At 51.1% G+C, this 6,523-nt stretch overlaps 1 pseudogene; it reads right to left on the bottom strand.

Moving 5' to 3' along the window:
* Positions 1-294: 294 nt before the first annotated feature.
* Positions 295-6,056, bottom strand: LOC132218941 (large ribosomal subunit protein eL18-like; annotated as a pseudogene).
* Between the last annotated feature and the right edge of the window lie 467 nt (positions 6,057-6,523).

Raw genomic sequence — 6,523 nt, 5'->3', positions numbered from 1 at the left:
TGGTGTCTGTCTCCTTCCCCTACTATTGTAAGGCCCTCTAGGACAAGGAGGTACCTGAAAGGGATGACTGGAAGCCAACGGGAACCACACATCCAGGGTCCCTCACTTGCCATGGCACGCTTGCCAAACTCTTCCAATTTTTGGCCTTGAAGCGCAAAGATGGATAAATCCTTGAGCCTGTTCTTTGTTCAGGCATTCCTTAGTTCCCCTTGGTATCTTGGTATCCTTTCTCTCTCTCTCTCTCTCTCTCTCTCTCTCTCTCTCTCTCTCTCTCTCTCTCTCTCTCTCTGCCTATAAATTTCTCCCTCCCTTCTATTCTCTCTCCTCCATTCCTTCTTTCTTATCCACCACCTGTCCCAGGTCTCAATCTTCTATAAGGAGTACAGTCTGGTTTCAGCACCACAAACAGGTACACCTGGTGGGTTTGCCTAACCGACTGGGTGGGAGCCTAACATCTCTACTTCTGCTGGGTTCTGTGCAAGTGGTGGCTGCCCCTGGCTTCCTTTGGGTGTGTAATATTTGGGTGAGTGTATGTGAGTGTACCAGAGCCTGCGTGAACGCCTATGTCTGTGTCTCTCTGGGGCACAGCCTGTGGGCGTCTCTGCTTGCATCTGTGTGTTTGTATCTGTCTGTGCCGTGTCCCTGCCTGCTCCCTGTGTCCCTGGCTGAGAAAGGGGACAGGATGGGGACGCTCCGTTCTGGAGGTGGGGGAGGCAGCGGGTGGCTTAGTGTCCCAGCCGGGCCTGGGGGCGTCATCCTTGCCCAGACGCACCAGGCACCATGTGGCATGTGTGCCAGCCGGCACAGGCTGAGGGCATTCTGCCCGGCATGGGAGGAGGTGGGGGGATGCAGGGAGCTGGAGACAGGCAAGGAGAGGTGGGGAGCTGAGCTCAGAATTCAACTCTGGGGCCAGGCCCTTTCCATCCCGCGAGAGCTCCTCTTACAGGCACATGCGTGAAGAAATGTACAAGTCACTTGCCTTTGTGAGGCCCAGACAACCAAATAACCATCACCTCCTGAGGGAAACGCACGGAGGCAGGCCTGTTCTGGCTTGCACACGGGTACAAATCACCCTTTGCACACCAGTCCCTGCACAAATGCACACACATACACGCAAACACCTAAGGCATTCTTAGAGGATGGGGGAGGCAAGAATCACCCCATTGTCACAGAACAGGACCCTCACTCATTCCGTGGGTGGGCACTTCCCTCCTGTGATACCAGGCAACCAGTCTGCGGGACTGGGAGCTTCTATGACAACTGTTCCCTCCCCAGCAGTGGGCAGGCTGCCCCAGCACATGCAGCCCTGCGGCTGCCATCAGGAGTCTGCCCTCCACACCCAGGGAAGTCTGGGAAGAGGACGCAGCCTCCGTGCTTCATCTGGGAAGGACCCGGTGAGGGGGAGGGGAAAGGCATCCGCATGGCTCCTCCCTCCAACACCCAGGCAGTCCTCCTCCCCCAGAGAGGCTCCTACTGGAGAAATCCTAGATTTCTTATCCCCCTCTCAATACCAACTGGCTCTGTGACCGTGGGCAGGTTATTTCTCAGTGAGGCTTAAACGTGACAATTTATGTAAAGGGCCTGGCTGAAGAGAGTGGTCACTATTAGTATTACTATTTTACTAACATGGAAAGAGCGATGGTCAGGATCTGATGAAATAACATCGCCAAAGTGTCTAGCACAGGGTCAGACCCAAAGTGGGTGCTCAGTGAATGTGAGCACAGTCTGAATGCCGTGGTAGAATTTCAGGATTTAGACAGAATTCTCTCTCCAAATTCAAGAGGCACACACTCCTAAGTGCAGCAGGAGGAATGGAATCAGACATGTTAAAAAGCTCAAGGACAAACTGGGAAGCAAGAGTGGGGTGGTGAGAGGGCACCCTCTTGTGGCGGGACATCCAGATGGCCATCCTTCAGGGCCAGGGAAGCCCCTGGAGCAGTGGTTCTCAACCTTCCTAATGCCGCGGCCCTTTAATACAGTTCCTCATGTTGTGGTGACCCCCAACCATAAAGTTATTTTCATTGCTACTTCATAACTGTAATTTTGCTACTGTTATGAATCGTAACGTGAATATCTGATATGCAGGATGTATTTTCATTGTTACAAATTGAACATAATTAAAGCATAGTGATTCATCACAACAACAATATGTAATTACATATGTGTTTCCCGATGGTCTTAGGCAACCCCTGTGAAAGGGTTGTTTGATCCCCGAAGGGGTCGCGACCCACAGGTTGAGAACCACTGCCCTAGAGGGTCTCCATTCCAAGTCTGACCTCCTTTTATTTCAGCATCCAAACAAGGATTTTAATAACAAGGTAGGATCTGGGATTGGTTTTTGTAGGCTTGGTTCACCCCTTGGCCTCTCACATGCTCGAAGTTCTGGCCCTTGGAGCTTCCATAGGGTTTGGTGCGGCTGTGAGGGGTTCCGGGGACCTTGCCAAAATGCGTATACCCCTCTCAGCCCTTTTGAGGACCAGCAAGCAGGACAGTGCCACAGCCCTTAGGGGAGTCCAGGGCCAGCTGGTCGAAGGTGAGGACCCTGGCCTTGAGGATGCGGCTGGGGGTGGCTCCGGGACCGCACATCATCTGTCACAGTCCCTACAATCACAGCAGTTTGCCTTCCCGGCCACGAAGCTTGTTTTCTAGGAAAGGGACAGAGGCAGCCAGTTGGTGCCACTCATGAGCAACCTCTCCAGCACCACTTGGTTGAAGGTGGGGTTGGGTCCTTTGGCCAGAAACCTGTACAGCTTGGCCAACAGCCTCAGGTAGTCATCTGGCTCTTGGGCTCCTTGTGCTGAACCTTTTGGTCTTTCTTGTGTAGGATGTGGACTCCCATGATGGTGCCTCCTGGTCCAAGAGTCCAGAAAGGGCCCAAGTCTGAACACCTCCACATGTCTTCCCACCTATTTCTTCCCTTGGTTCCCCCCTTTCAATAGATAGCAGCACCAGGTTAGCTTCTCAAGCCCAAAACCTGGGCATCGGCCTTCAGTTCTCCCTCTCTCTCCATAACGACTTGACTCTCTCACCAAGAACCACTGGTTCTCTCTCCAGTATGTACCCCAAGTCCAGGCCCTTCTCTCCTTTCTCAGTGCTTCCCCCCCAAGCCAGGTCACATCACCTCTCATCCGAGTCTCTGCTCTAACCTCCTCTGATTCATTCTCCCATAGCATCTAGGTAAGCTTTTACACGTATAAGCCAAACAAAACAAAACAAAACAAAACAAAACAAAAAAACCAAAAACGTATAAGCCAGGCCTTTCACTACCTGGTTTAAACTCTGTACTGGCTTCCTTAGCACATAGAATAAAACCCAAACTCCTGACCAGCTGGATCTGGTCCCTGACTCCCTCCTGCTGGTCTGTAAGCTCTCTGAGGGTGGGGAACGCAGCATTTGTTCGGTTCCCATAGAAAAGCCTGGGCCCAGGATGGAGCAGCTACTTCCTCCATGTGTTTGAATGGCTAATTGATGAGTGCTTTGACATCCTCCAAGGGGGGTGGGGTAAGCTGGTCCCGTAGCCTGGGCTCCAACCTGCCCCATTAGGGGTCTGTCTCATCTCTCTTTCTTCCTCTCAGGAGGCCTGTCTGCTGGCAGCCTCCTAATTATATTTTACTTGACTATAAATCTTTCCGTTAAATGTAATTGAAAAACATACCTTTCGAATCATCGCATTAACCTAGCATCCACTCTGAGGCAGTAATTAAAGACTTCCTAGAATCTCCCACTGGTTTGGGGAGGACTGGCTCAGAGACCATCCTCTGCCAACCCCAAATGTGGAGGCATCAGTCCTCCTGCCCCCAGAGAAGTAGAGGCACAAACCCAGGCTGCCCGCAGGTCAGGCTCGGGAGCTTAGCATGTCTCCGTCTTCTCTCCCCACTGCAGGACGAAGACGCTGGGAGCAATGCCCAGCCCCAGCCCAGCACTCCTTCCGCAACAGTCCCCTCTCCTGGGCTCCTGGCTCAGAGCCGCCTCAGGTGGAAGGTCGGGAAGGAAGAGAAAAGAGAAGGATCAAATGCTTTCCCAGCACCTTAAGTGAGTCAGGTCTGTTCCAATCAGTCTTCGCTCGCAGCTCCCCAGAGACAGGCTGAGGAGACCTACGCTGTGAGAAGTCTGCAACACGGGAGGGTTAGAATTGAAATCAAAAGGCCAATGTGTTAGAACCTGCGGAATAACAGCGCCTCCTTTCGGAGTCCCAGTGCTGCCTGTGGTGACAGGCGCCCTCAGGCCCGTGCCTCTCCCGCTCCAGGACTCCAGCCCCTCAACTCTACTGGTTTCCTAAGCCCAAAACTTGGGGTCGTCCTTGGCAATGCTCTTGTACACCCCGCACCGGATTCAAAAGCAAAGCTACCTGCTCTGCCTTCAAAATGAATCCATCCTCATGGGCGCCTGGATTTCTCTCTCTCTTTTCCCTCTTGGTCTTCTGTTCTTTCCTGCCCTAGACACATGGTTCACTCGCCTCTACCTCTTGGGCACCCTCATCACCACCTCCCTAACCTGTACACTTATCCCTGCTCCTTCTCTCCTGCTTTGCCCTGACCAGCCCCTGACTCTTCCCCACTCTTAGTTTTCACACTCAACCCTGGAGAATATCAAATGGATGGTCTTTGCAGGCTACTGGAAGAATAATCAGTCTCACCACCTGTCTTCCAAGAACGATGGTGTTCACTTACTGTACGACTTGGGCCAGGCTCTGAGTTGAGTGCTTTAGACCAGCAGTCACCAACTGGTGGTCCGTGAGGTCCAAAGGGTTGGCGACCGCTGCTTTAGACCAGCACCGTCAGAACTTTCTACAGTGACAGAAATGTTCTAGTTCTGTCCTCATCAATATGGAGTCACTAGCCAATGTGAGGTTATTTTTTTTAATTTCTTTATTGTTTAAAGTATTACATATGTCTTCTTTTTCCCCCATTGACATCTCCCCTGCCGTTTCTACCCCCCAGCACATGCCCTCACTCTCCCCCCACACACAGTTGGCGTCCATGGGTTATACTTACATGCATGCATACAAGTCCTTTGGTTGCTCTCTTACCCCCACTCTCACCCCTGCCTTCCCTCAGAGGTTGGACTGTCTGTTTGATGCTTCTATGTCTCTGGATCTATTTTTGTTCATCTGTTTATGTTGTTCATTATATTCCACAAATGAGTGAGATCATGTGATATTTATCTTTCTCTGACTGGCTTATTTCACTTAGCATAATGCTCTCCAGGTCCATCTATGCTGTTGCAAATGGTAAGAGTTCCTTCTTTTTTACAGCAGTTTAGTATTCCATTGTGTAGATGTACCCAATGTGAGGTTATTAAGCATTTAAAAGGTGGCAAAAAGTGACTGAGGAAATGGATTTTAAATTTAAATTAATTTAAATGTGGCTAGTAGCTTCCACTTTGTTGGGGGGAGTGCAGGTTTAGACACATTATTTAATCTTTATAATTCTCTTGGGAGTAGGTATGACTATCCCCATTTTACAGGTGAAGAAGAGTAGCTAACCAGAATGACCCTTGAAGGCAAGGATCTTTGAATATCCCAGTGCCTGGCACATAGTAGGATATCAATGAAAATACGTGGAATAAAGGAACAAACCTGCCCCAGGTACTTCTGCCTTTGCTACGGAGGGCTCAGATTCTAATTTGAGTGTTTGCTTCCAGAGCCCAACTTCATTCCCTCCAAGGTATTTTCTCTTAAATATTCTCTCCAGTCCTTTCCCCAAGTTCTCTCCCTTAGGGTGACCCTGGGCTGACCCAGGAGTTCCCTATCCCTGAAATGTTTAGCTCAGGCAGGGATATGGGTTCCTTTATATACCCTCAGCGCTGATGCCAAAGACTTGGACTAAAACTCAGATCCTCCTCCCTTCAAGGCAGGAGCCCTGTGGCCCAGTTAGGTCTCCTCCCTCCCCCTCCCTGCTCAGGGCTATTCCTCTTCCTCTCTGCTGGGGAGGGGCTGGGCTGAGGAGCCTGGTTATTTCCTCCTTTCAGTGGAATAGTCTGGAAACCGCCCCCCTTTCCCCGCACTTCTGGGTGTGCAGTGTCTTAAAGGCAAGTAGGTGGGATACTACCACCACCCCCCCACCCCCACCCCACCACCCCCCGCCACACACACACACACACACCTCACCACCTGAGGAAGGAGATATATCCTGTTGGTGGGATGCAAGGGCAGGGGCTCTTCCTTGAAACTGGCAACTGGGTTGTTCATGACTCCACTAGGAGGGATGGGAGTTAGCTAGCAGGAAGGACTTCCCAAAAGTCAGGAAATAAAGTAAAGGTATGAGGCCCCTTCCCCACTTAAGGGCTAAGAGTTAAATTCACTCACCTTCCTGAATGCCTTGTCCTGGACACCTTCTTGAAATGGTCTAAGTAACATGTAAAAGTGACTGCTGGCTCAGAGCTCATCCCTCTCCAACTTCTCCTCTCTTCCTCCTCACCCCCTTTTCCACCTCCTTCAGTTCAAGGCCCTGTGCTAGGGTCCAAACAGGGACCAGCTCCATAATACATAGGCCAGGCAATATTAAGCCATGTCAAGAGGGAA

Source organism: Myotis daubentonii, chromosome 16, assembly GCF_963259705.1.
Source record: "Myotis daubentonii chromosome 16, mMyoDau2.1, whole genome shotgun sequence".
NCBI classification, from domain to species: domain Eukaryota; kingdom Metazoa; phylum Chordata; class Mammalia; order Chiroptera; family Vespertilionidae; genus Myotis; species Myotis daubentonii.
Note: the sequence above shows the minus strand (reverse complement) of the source record. Positions and strands in the feature narration are given on the sequence as shown.